Raw genomic sequence first — 12,056 nt, 5'->3', positions numbered from 1 at the left:
TGAATAAGTAGCATATAATCAGGATAGAATTCTAGTGTGCTGCTAAAAAATGAAGAGGTTGATTTTTAGAAAAACAGGGAAAGGGGTGGCTAGGTGGTACAGTGGATAGAGCACCGGCCCTGGAGTCAGGAGTACCTGAGTTCAAATCCAGCCTCAGACACTTAATAATGACCTAGCTGTGTGGCCTTGGGCAAGTCATTTAATCCCATTTGCCTTGCAAAAAAAAGCCTAAAAAAAACCTAAATAAAAGAAAAACAGGGAAAAACTTACATGAAATGAGGCAGAGTGAAAGGAGCAGAATCAAGGAAAGCTGTATAATTAACAGTCATATTGTGTGATGATGTTGTTTGTCCTTTGTTCTCAAAGGAGAGCATGACATCAGGGGAGCTGATGCTATGATAAGCACATGAATAGAATTTGAGTAGGGGGGCTGTGCTTAGTCACCAACTTCACTGTCTCCTCTGGAGCCATCTGGGCCCAGGAGTCAGATGTGGGCCAGAACAATTTTGAACTCCCTTCCTTCTGCCTCCAAGGTCAGTATTCCAGCCACTGCTCTCCCTAGCTGCCCCTCCATAGATAGGTATATTGTGAGAAGAGTGATGGTGAATGACTGAGATTCTGAGAATATGAATTTTCAAAGCAAGATCAAGTATGAGGACTCTTGAAGGAAAATACTATAATTCTCCAGAGAAACAACTGATAGATAGAACTCTGTATTGGATTGTATGGTTCCGTGTATGTGTGTGTGTGTGTGTGTGGTGTGTATATGTATGTATATGTGTGTATGTATATAAATTAAATGTTGGCCTTCTCTAAGGCAGAAATCAAAGTGTAACCCAAAATTGAATAGAATGAAGGAATGAAGAATACATAAATAATTTTAAAACAAAGTTCGGTTTATTTGATTTGATGTACAATCGCAACCTGTTCTAGTATGTTTATGGCAACACCAAATATATTTGACATTTAAAATCAGACTAAAAAAAAAAAGAAAAATAGCTCCAAAGAAATAAGCAAAAAAATTGGTGGGGGAGGGAAAGGAGGGAGAAAGATTCCAGGACGCCAGTGGTTGGAGTAGAAGGAGGGTTCCCATTGGCCCCTGGGCCCCCTGGCAACCAAGGAGAAGGGAAAGCTCCTCTGAGCAGGAGGTGGGGGAATTTACAGTCAAATAGGCCCTGGTATCTAGGAACTTTCAGAGTGGAGGAGGACGATTTGTCAAAAGAGGTAGAGGATTGAGTAAGGTCATCCACAACCCTGATCTCAGATACTATTCTGCCAGCTGTTCAGGGCCACGGCTTAGCATGTGTCCTTAGGGTTAACCTCCTGGTTTCAGGACACGCATCCAGGCCTGCCATGACAGTCCCCATACAGAAAGGTGCTGAGTGATGAACTCCCTGGCCCTCACCCCACCTTGTCTCCTGGCTCCATGCTGGAGGCAGTCAACAGCTGCTCCTGGACCTTGTGGAGCTTGGAGAAGTGGGGAGACCTTGAGACAGCAGAAACCTGGCCTCCAAGGGATTGAATCTTCTGAGTATCAAAGAGCTTCAGGGATGGGGTGGGGAGATGGTGACTCTCTACCTCTTGGCACAGTAGCTGCCCAGGTCTCTGATGAGGTGGAGTAGTCTTGAGGAAGACTGTCATCGGGCCTGTGTCATCCTTGTAGAGGGCCCCCCTTCCAGCTCTGGGTTGCAGCTCCGGAGTCTTCTTGACCAACATTTTGCCCACATCCTTGTTTCCTTGATGGTCACTGGAAACCCTGGTACAGGCTGGTCTGACTGTTGAGGGTCTGCTGTATCACACGCTAGTCCTGGAGGCTGCCTCGATCTGCAGAGGGCTCTGTGAGCCAGAGGGCCAAGAACTTCCTCACTGGGTCAGAGGCAGTGTCCCCTTCTTCCCTGAACTTGTACTGGACCATCCACAGTCTGGGAGCCCGGGGTTCCAGGGATCTGAGGTCTTAGGAGAGCTGAGGCTCTGGCCTGGGTGGTTTTGCAAGTAATAGTGGCAAGAGCTTCTCCTCTGACTGATCCATTCCCCCCAGCAGTCTTCCATGTGTTGGCAGAAACAGGTTGGGGGCTATTGAGCCTTCTTTAATCCTCCACTCCCTCCTTCCACTCTTCTTTTTCCTCTTTATAGTCACCCTCCTCCTCAGACTCATCTAAGATGAAAACTCTAGGTTTTAGTTTCTTTCTGAAAGTTTCTTCTGGTCAATTCCTTCTTTTCCTCTTTGATTTAAACTCAGATTCTGACTTCAGTTCTGCCAGTGATACCAGTGATAGACACCCTAAAGATCATCCACAGTAGCATGGCCACTACCAGTACTACCAGCACCACCAGCCCTACCACCCCCTTTTCCACTTCCACCTTCTCTACCCTCTCCACTTCTATCGTTTCCATTTCCTCACTTATTGCACCAGCTCTGCCACCTTTTCCTACTTTGTTGCTTTCTTCCCTCTGCTGCCTTCTTCTCGGCTTGAAACCTGGACTTGGATGATCTCTTACTTAGTAAAATTGGGAACAACACACTGAATAGCTTCAAGTGAGACAATAAGTATCTCCAGGATGCTCTGTTGCTTCAGGATCACCTTCCCTAACCTCCACAAAGCTTCCAGATCTCACTACTCAGAGTCACTGGGATATAGATGGAACTCCTCAATGGTCTTGTCTTAAATACTCTCTTGTAGCTAAGTGTGAACCACTGAATTCACACCTTTAATAGATGGGATTTCTCTTCTGGGGAAAGGGCTGACTTAAGTGTTAAGGGAAAACCAAGTCCTTTGTCCTCTTTAAATGTGGGCTTATTGAAGGAATGAGGTCTCTGATTCAATCACTAGACAAACATTTACTAATTACATACTAGGTCTTAATTATTGCTCTAAGAACTGAGGCTAGCTGGAAATCCAAAACTCATTCATTCCCTCAAGGAACTCATAGATTTAATCTAAGGGGATAGACAGCATTGATGAGGAGAGGTATAGAGTAAATGGCAGCACCTGAGAGGAGAAATTTGGGGGAACCTGGAAGGTCTCCAGAAGGAAGGACCATTCCAGGAAGGTTTTAAAGGAAGTCAGGAAGAGGTCCAGAGGTCCAGACAGAGGTCCAGAGGGAAACTTCTTGCACCCAACAGTGCCTAAGAAATGGCTGTTAAATGGTTCAACAACCACTTATTAATAATATATTTTGTATTAGGCACTGTTCTCAAGGGTCTCACCTTCTATATGCAATCATTTTTCTATTATTTAGTGTTCTTCACATTCCTAAAATAATTTATTAATTTAAAAATACAAAATGCATTGGATATACACCTAGGTCAAATGAGTGTAAATAAAGAATGCTATGAAGTGGTCACATTATTTGAATTTGCCTACATATCTTCTGTTACTATATTTTGCATACTTGTAACTTCAAATACACATGACCATTCTATGGGACTCATCTTTTGCACTAATTGGAATTTAACTGTAACATAATTTACTTATAAAATGTTCCTGTCTGATATATTTGGAGATATAAAAGATATGAAAGTTAAAAAGAAATGTGGTTTTCTGTGTTTTTTTTCCTCAAAAAAATCAAAGAATTAAGAGAGCTTTAGGAAAGGATTTCCCTCTCTAATCTGCATTTCCTGATATACCCAGAGCAGAATATACTAGCTGCTGGTGGTCTGGGAAAGGTCTCTTGGGGATGGAAGATATGTGAAATGAATCTTACAGGAAACCAGGAAATCTAAGAGATAGAGGTGAGGAGGGAATGGCATTTTAGGTCTGGAGGGAGAAGCAGTGAAAAATCTTGGAGTTAAGATGCAAAATGTAAGGATGTGAGGAACCATAAAGAGATCTATATGTCTGACTGTCTCCTAGAGTGGGCAGCAGGAGAAGAATGGAAGACTGGAAGATGGGTAGAACTTTAAATGACATATAGAGGACTTGATATTTGATCCTGGAGGTAATAGGAAGCCATTGGAATTCAGTGAGGGGAGACAGTGACATGGTCAGACCTATGTTTTGGAAAAATTACTTTGGCATCTTATTAGAGGATAAATTGGAGTGGGAAGAGATTTTGGGCAGAAAGAACAGTTTAGAAGGCTAATGCAATAACCTAAGGCACCTATGGGTGCCTGAACCAGGGTAGTGGTTGCATGGGTATAGAAAAGGGAGAAGCCTAAATGAGAGATGATGAGAAGTTAGTGAAGGCTTGATCTGGCAATGAATCGAATTTGTGAGGTGAGTGAGAGTGAAGAGTTCAACATAATGTTGAACTTTTAGGCCAGAGTATCTGGGAGGATGGTTGTCATCTTCAAAATTATATGGAAGGTTGGAAATGGGGAAGGCCAGAGGGAAGGAGAAGAAGCTCAGTTCAGTTTGGAGTTAAAGATGTCTACAGGATATATTCAGTTCTAAATGTTGAGATGGAGATGTTTGACTGGAGTTCAGTAGAGAAAATAAGGCTATATATCTGAAAATAACCCTCGAAGAGAGGAAAATTGAAACCATGGTATCTGATAAGTTCAACCTGCAAGATAGGAAAGAGGGAGAAGAAGAAATTTCCAAGGACAGAACTGTTTGGGATAATCACAGTTGGTAGGAGTTGGGGTGATTAGCCTGAAAAGCCAGCAGAGGAAACTGGAAGTCATTGGACAGACTGGAGGCAAACCCAGGGAGATGTCGTAGTCTGGCAAGTTTTCAAGTCTCTTTATATATGTTAATTCATTAGGTCCTTACAACCTCTCTTTTGAGGATTGCTAATCTTTTCCTCATTTATTCACAGAAAATCTGGAAAGTTTCATGTTGCATCAGGAGAGAGTTTTCCAACCAAATCCTTGAGAAGTAACAGATCAGGGCTGAAGTTAGGGAGTGGGTTAGAGGTTGGGTGAGAACCTTAACTTTCAGAGAACTGGAGGATTTAAAGTTTTTCATTGATCCCAACAGTGTCACTAGGATAGTAGTGACTAGTGGCAGTGTCTTCATTCATGGAAAGAACAAACCAGAGCTACCGAGGAAAAGGTGGATTCAAGGCCACAGAAATGCAAGGGGAATGTTTGGAGGACTAAACCTCTCTAGGTCCGTTTCCTTTGTAAAATGAAGGGTTTCGACTAGGTGCCTCTTATGTTCCCTTTTATTTCTGGAACTCTGATCTCATGAGTTCTGGAGCACCTTTTCAGCCTCATCATTCAAGACTCTGAATGGGGAATGTGGGGGGGAGAGGGAAGGGAACTTAGTAGGGCAAAAAAGTCAACTCAGAAAAGGGCCTAAATTGCAAATTAAGAGTGCCATCTAGGGGCAGCTAGGTGGCGCAGTGGATAAAGCACTGGCCCTGGAGTCAAGAGTACCTGGGTTCAAATCTGGTCTCAGACACTTAATAATTACCTAGCTGTGTGGCCTTGGGCAAGCCACTTAACCCCATTGCCTTGCAAAAACCTTAAAAAAAAAGAGTGCCATCTGCTGTACCCCTGGAAAACTGATTAGACTAGAGTTCAGTGTGATCTGGATTCTCTCTTAGGTTCCATTACCAAATTTCATCTAAGATACTGACATGTAACGCTTGGTATCAAGTAGAAGAAAGGGTTTTAGACTGAAGCCAGGTTCTTCAGTGTCTGGTTGAATCATCACAGCCTCAAGTAGCAAGGTATCTCTTGAGGCCTTTATTCTCATGTACCCCTGGGCCAGAATTTCTTCTGTGACATCTTGAACAAGTGGTACCCAGCCTCAGGTGGAAGATTACTGGTTAATGGAGAACTTCTCCAGGTGACACATTTTACTCTAATGTGAGGTTACTCTAATGGGAGGTTTTCCTGAGTCTAAACCTGCTTTCCTATAGTTTATAGTCATTGCTCCATCTTTCTAATGATAATAACTGAAATGCCAATATAATTTGGGTTTTTTTTGACAAGGTGATGGGGTTAAATGACTTGTCCAAGGTCATACAGACAGGTAATAAGTGTCTGAACTCAAGTCCTCCTGACTCCAGGGCTGGTGCTCTATCTGCTGTGCCACCTAGCTGCCCAATGTCAATATTATTTTCAAGTTTGCAAAGCATATTGCAGACCATTTTTTAAAAAATAGTATCTTATCTTTTTCAATTACATTTAAAGATAATTTTAACATTCACTTTTAAAATAAAATTTGAATTCTAATTAAAGTTCTAATTATTCTCCTGTTCTTCCTCTATTCCCTCCCTATGTGATTTGATATAGATTATCTTTGTGTAATCAGGTAAAACATATTTCCTTATTAGTCACACTGTGATAAAAGAAACAGAACAAAAAGAAAAAGAAACCAAGAAATAAGCAAGTAAAAATAACTTGCTTCAATCTCCATCCAGACATCATTGATTCTTTTTCTGGAGGTGGATGACATTATGCATCATGAGGCTTTTGGAATTTGTAGACCTCACTTTGATTAAGCTTCAAAGCAGCCCTATTAGGTAGAAACATGCTTTTGTTAAGAAGAGGATGATGAAGTTGAGGAGACTTTTCTGTTCTATAAGGACAAAACTTCTATCAAAGGCAGGATTTTAAGCCAAGATGTATCATGGCATTCTTGGATCCCAAGCTCAAAGGGAACAACCCCAAAGGTAATCCAATCCACTCCTTCATTTCATTATTTTTCGCATTTACCTTTATTAGTAAAGAGACATGATAATATATGTGAATGAGTCATTTCTGAAGTGAAAATCAGCCCTAGGAAGAGCTGTCCCCAGGGCTGCAGTAAAGCAGGAAGGTCCATCTTAGTCCCAGTTAGTGCCAAGTTCAGTCCTAGTCTCTGCTCCAGGTACAGGCATTGTGGCCATGGTGGTGGGTAGAGAGCTAGTCATGTTAACACATTCCTAAGGGCTAGGGAGCTGGTACCCAGGGTAGAGGGAAGGATGGGAATGTGACCTGGTCTAAGTCTCTTTCCCTATTTCCAATTCCCTCCTCCCCTGTCAAGTGTCTTAGGAAGCAGCTGCGAAAAGGATGGTGGGGTCAGCTCATCTTCTCAGAAACTACTGAAGGCTAGTGAAAGTGTTAACTAAACTAGTGAAGGTGCTAGCTAAGAAAGGAAGGTGCTAGCTAAGGTATAGCTAGGGTAGTGAAGGTGCTAGCTAAGATAGTGAAAGTGTTACCTAGGATAGTGAAAGTGCTAACTAGGAGGCAGCTAAGTGGTGCAGTGGATAGAGAATGGCCCTGGAATCAGGAGTACCTACCTGAGTTCAAATCTAGTCTCAGACACTTAATAATTATCTAGCTGTGTGGCCTTGGGCAAGTCACTGAACTCCATTGTCTCTCCAAAAAAATTAATACATAAACTTTGCTGGGAAAGTGCTAACTAAACTAGTGAAAGCTAGTGAAAGTGCTAGCTAGGATAGTGAAAGAGGGAGAATAGGATGAAGCAAGGACTGGTTCCCTTTCTGTGTTTCCCTTTCCTGTTTCCCCATTTGTAAAATGGGATCTGGGGGTAGGGTTGAACTTGATGATCTCGTTGTTCTTTCTAGCCCTGAGGGTTCTGTGCAACCCTTCCTTATAATGTTCCCCTAGTAGAAGCTTTTGTGTGGACAGAAAGTTGGGGGTACTCCTGGTGGTGAGAATCTTGGTTATACGTAACCTTCCCTCTTGGGACCTAGTTATGCGTGCTCCCCTCACAGCAGGGCCCATAGCAGATTTGGAAAGTGGAAGAGGGGGCGTGTCTGGCTCACTTGGGGTCCTGCTCAGTATGTCCCACCACATCATAGTATATTAGAATGGAAGATCCCCTAAAATTCAAACCCATCAAAATTCCTGCAGGACCTCAGAGATAGAGCAGACATGGGATCTGAGCAAAAGCCACCCCCTGAAGGGCGGCAGACATTCAGAAGGACAGTCTCACCTCTCAGAAGGGTACTGAGATACCAAACAAAGAGGGGCAGTGCATGCTAACATTGTGTTGGAGAAGCTTATTGATAAGATCAGTACTGGTGGAGTATGGTAGATCTCTGCACTGTAACTCAATCTAACAATAATCTAGATACTATATAGAAACAGAACAAAGAAGGCTTAGTGCCAAAAGATACTCCCTGGTCACATACAAATTTTCCTGAAGTAGCTGTTTTTCTGTTTCCAAAAATCATGAGAACATAGGTGCTATTGTCAGATTCTTGTTCCCACCACACACCATCACTGACACGGCCCCTTTGGACTACCAATGATCTTTACTTACTTAATCTCATTCAATCTAACATCTCACACAAATACTTACTCTCATTTCACAGAAGAGGAACTGGTCCCAGATAGGTAATTGCTTGGCCTGGGTCACACAGCAAATCAAGGGCAGAACCAAAAGCAGACCCAGCTGTCTCTGTTCATGTTACTTGCCTCTGAACCAGTCCTTGAGGGCCATGCCATTATGAGAAAGCAGCAGAGGTATGGTTTTGCTGTCCAGAAAGCCTGAAACAGGTCCTGGAGGGGACTGAAGGCAAGTGAGTTCCCAGTGGTAGGACAGTCTAGAAAAGTGCCCTAATCATTGATCACTAGCAAATCCCTTCAGGATCAATTAGAATCAGTTACAACATGCTCTATTTGGTTTTAAGTTTTCCGTAACCTAGATCCTTCCAACTTCCCAGTCTTCAATAAACTAATATCCAGAGTCATTGGCCACTTTTTGCTCCTTGAATATGACAACCAGTGTTTTATTTTAGGACTTTTCATTGGCTGCTCTCATGGCTGGAGTGTTCTGTCCCCTCAGCTTCTTGATTTCTTTGGGCCCCTTTAAGAAGCCAACCAGTCCTCCCAGACTGATTCAACCATTCTGGAGAATAATTTGGAGTTATTCTAAAAGGGCTATTAAAACTGTTCCTACCCTTTGATCCAGCAACACCACAACTAAGTCTGTATCCCAAAGAGATCAAAAAAGGGGGAAAGACCACATATACAAAAATATTCATAGCAGTTCTTTCTGCGGTGACAAAGAATTGGAAATTGAGGGGATGCCCATCAATTGGGGAATGACTGAATAAACTGTGGTATATGGATGCGATGGAATACTATTGTCCTATAAGAAATAATGAGCAAGTGGATATCAGAAAAGCCTGAAAAGACTTACATGAACTGATACTAAGGAAAGTGAGCAGAACCAGAACATTGTACATAGTAACAGTAACATTGTGCAATGATCAATATGATAGACTTAGATGTTCTCAACAATACAGTGATCAAAGATAATTCTAAAAGAACTGTGAGGGAAAACCAGAGAAAGAACTGTGGAGACTGAATGCAGATCAAAAAATACCACTATTTTCACTTAAAAATTTTTTTTTGTCTTTTCTTTCTTAAGGTTTTTTCCTTTTTATTCTGATTCTCTTTTCACAACATAACTAATATGGAAATATGTGTAACATGGTTGTGCATGAATAACATATCTGAGAAAGGAGAAAACTTTACAAAAAATAAACATTAAAAAGCTATCTTTACACATTCCCAATTGGAAGATGGTTAAAGGATTTGAAGAGACAGTTTTCAATGAAGAAATTAAAGCTATATATAATCATGTGAAAAAATGCCCCAAGTCATTACTGATTAAAGAAATGCAAATTAAAGCAACTATGAGGTATCACCTCACACCTATCAGACTGGCTAAGATGACAAAAAGGGGAAATGATCAATGTTGGAGAGGTGAACTGAACCAATCATTCTGGACAGCAATATGAAACTATTCTCATAGAGCAATAAAACTAATACTACCCTTTGACCCTGCAATTCCAATATTAGACCTATATTGAGAAGAAATCATAAAAAATACAAAAAGTCCCACATGTTCCAAAATATTCATAGCAACTCTCTTTGTAGTGGCAAAGAATTAGAAATTGATGGGATGCCCATCAGTAGGGAAATGGTAGAATAAGTTATGGAATATAAATATTATGGAATTCTATAAGAAATCCTAAATGATTGGACTCTAGAGAAGCTTGGAATGACTTTCAAGACCTGATGCTGAGCATAGGGAGCAGAACCAAGAGAACAGTGTACACATTAACAACAACATTGTGAATTGATCAGCCTTGATGGATGCAGCTCCTCCCAGCAGTTCAGAGAGCTAGGACAACCCTAGGAGACTGGCTATGGACAATGCTATCCCCATCCAGAGGAAGAAAAACAAATTAAAACAAAAAAATCCTACAGAATCTGAATGAACACTACATTCACTTTTTAAAAATTTCCCTTATATATTTCTTTATTTCATGTTTTTTTCTTTTCCCTAAATCCTAATTCCTCATGCTGAAAGTGACTAATCTGTAAACATGTTAAACACAGTTCTGTATATACAATGTTCACTTGACTGTTCGCTACTGAGGGGAGGCGGGGTGGGAAGGAAGAGTTGGAAGGGAATTATATAACTTAAAAATATGCATATGTTTGTGGATGAATGTTGAAAAACTTGCACAACATGGAATTGGAAAAATAAAATATCAATTAAAAAAACAAAAACAAGCTTTCTTTACATAAAATTGGAAAAATAAATAAATTAATAAAAAATAAAATTCCTTCCCTCCTTCAGGAGATCTTTCCCAGTCTGTCTACCCCATAACTGCTATACCTTCCCATTGAGCTTGCCTTTCATTTTCAGTGTATGTTTCACAGGCATATCACTGTTCCATATTGTTTTGTTTGTTGAAATGGGAGTTCTTTGTTGAGAAAACTCATGATTTTTGCTTTCCTATGTATCCCCAGCACTTAGCACATTAACTGACATGTGGTAAGCATTCAATGAATGTTTATGGATTTGAACCCAACTTCATGGGGTGAGCCGGTCTTCTTTTCTGCTACCTTTCATAATTAACATAAGATCCTTCCCCCAAGTTGTGATCTTTTTTTTTTTTGGCAAGGCAATAGGGTTAAGTGACTTGCTTAAGGTCACATAGCTAGGTATTATGTGTCTGAGTCTGGATTTGAACTCAGATCCTCCTGTCTCCAGGGTTGGTGCTCTATCCATCATGCCACCTAGCTGCTCCTCAAGTTGTGATCTTGATAAAGAAGCTCTCCCCACAAAATGACAACACTGGAAGGGAAAATTAAAACATCAAAACTCTGGTTGTAGAGTTGTGAGCTGATTCAACCAGTCTGTAGAGCAATTTGTAGCTATGTCCCCAAAGTGATATGCATGCCCTTCAACCCAGAAATACTAGAATAAGATCAAAATCCTAAAAGATATTTATTTAAAAAGGAAAAGGACCTATATACACAAAATTATTTATAGCAGCTCTTTTCTGATGGCAAAGAATTGGAAATTAAGGGGGTGCCCATCAACTAGGGAGTTGCTGAACAATATGATTGCGGAAGAATACTATGCTTTAAGAAATGATGAGCAGGATACTCTCAGGAAAAACTTGGAAAGACTTGGATGAACTGGTGAAAGTAAATGAGCATAAACAGGAGAACATTGTACATAGCAATGGCAATATTGTTAAGAGGATCAACGATGAATGACTTAACTATACAACTCAGCAATACAATGATCCAAGACAACTCTGAAGGACTTATTATGAAAATGCTATATATCACCAGAGAAAGAACTAATGGAGTCTGAATATAGATTAAACACATTTTTAACTTCATTTTTATTGGGGGGTTTTTTGGTCCATGTTTTCTTTTACAACATGTTTAATGTAAAAATGTTTTGCTTGACTATATATGCGTAATCAATATTAAATTGCTTTTCTTCTCAATGAGGGAGTGGGGGAGGGAAAGAATCTTTAAAGTCAAAATTTTAAAAATGAATGTTGAAAATTATTTTCACTTGTAATTGGGAAAAATAAAACACTAAATAAATAATTAAAAAAGAAATTCCCCTATCTGGGCCTCTCATAAGTCTAACATCATAAATGACCTTGAGAACTTCTCTACCACATCTGGGTCTGATTAGGAATACCCCCTTCCACATCTGGCAAAAATTACCTGTTCTCAACTAAGACCATTCTTAGGGAATGTAATTTTGCTATGTGAACCCACACTTTGGGCTTCAGTGTTTCTTTCCTGATACCACTCCACTTTGTGCTGTTTGAATTCCTTGTCTCCCTGAGGACAAACCTCTATCTGAATATGTTGTCATCTTGTC

The sequence above is a fragment of the Macrotis lagotis genome, chromosome 2 (assembly GCF_037893015.1).
Source record: "Macrotis lagotis isolate mMagLag1 chromosome 2, bilby.v1.9.chrom.fasta, whole genome shotgun sequence".
Classification (NCBI taxonomy): domain Eukaryota; kingdom Metazoa; phylum Chordata; class Mammalia; order Peramelemorphia; family Peramelidae; genus Macrotis; species Macrotis lagotis.
The sequence above is the reverse complement of the archived record's forward strand: the minus strand, read 5'-3'. Positions refer to the sequence as shown.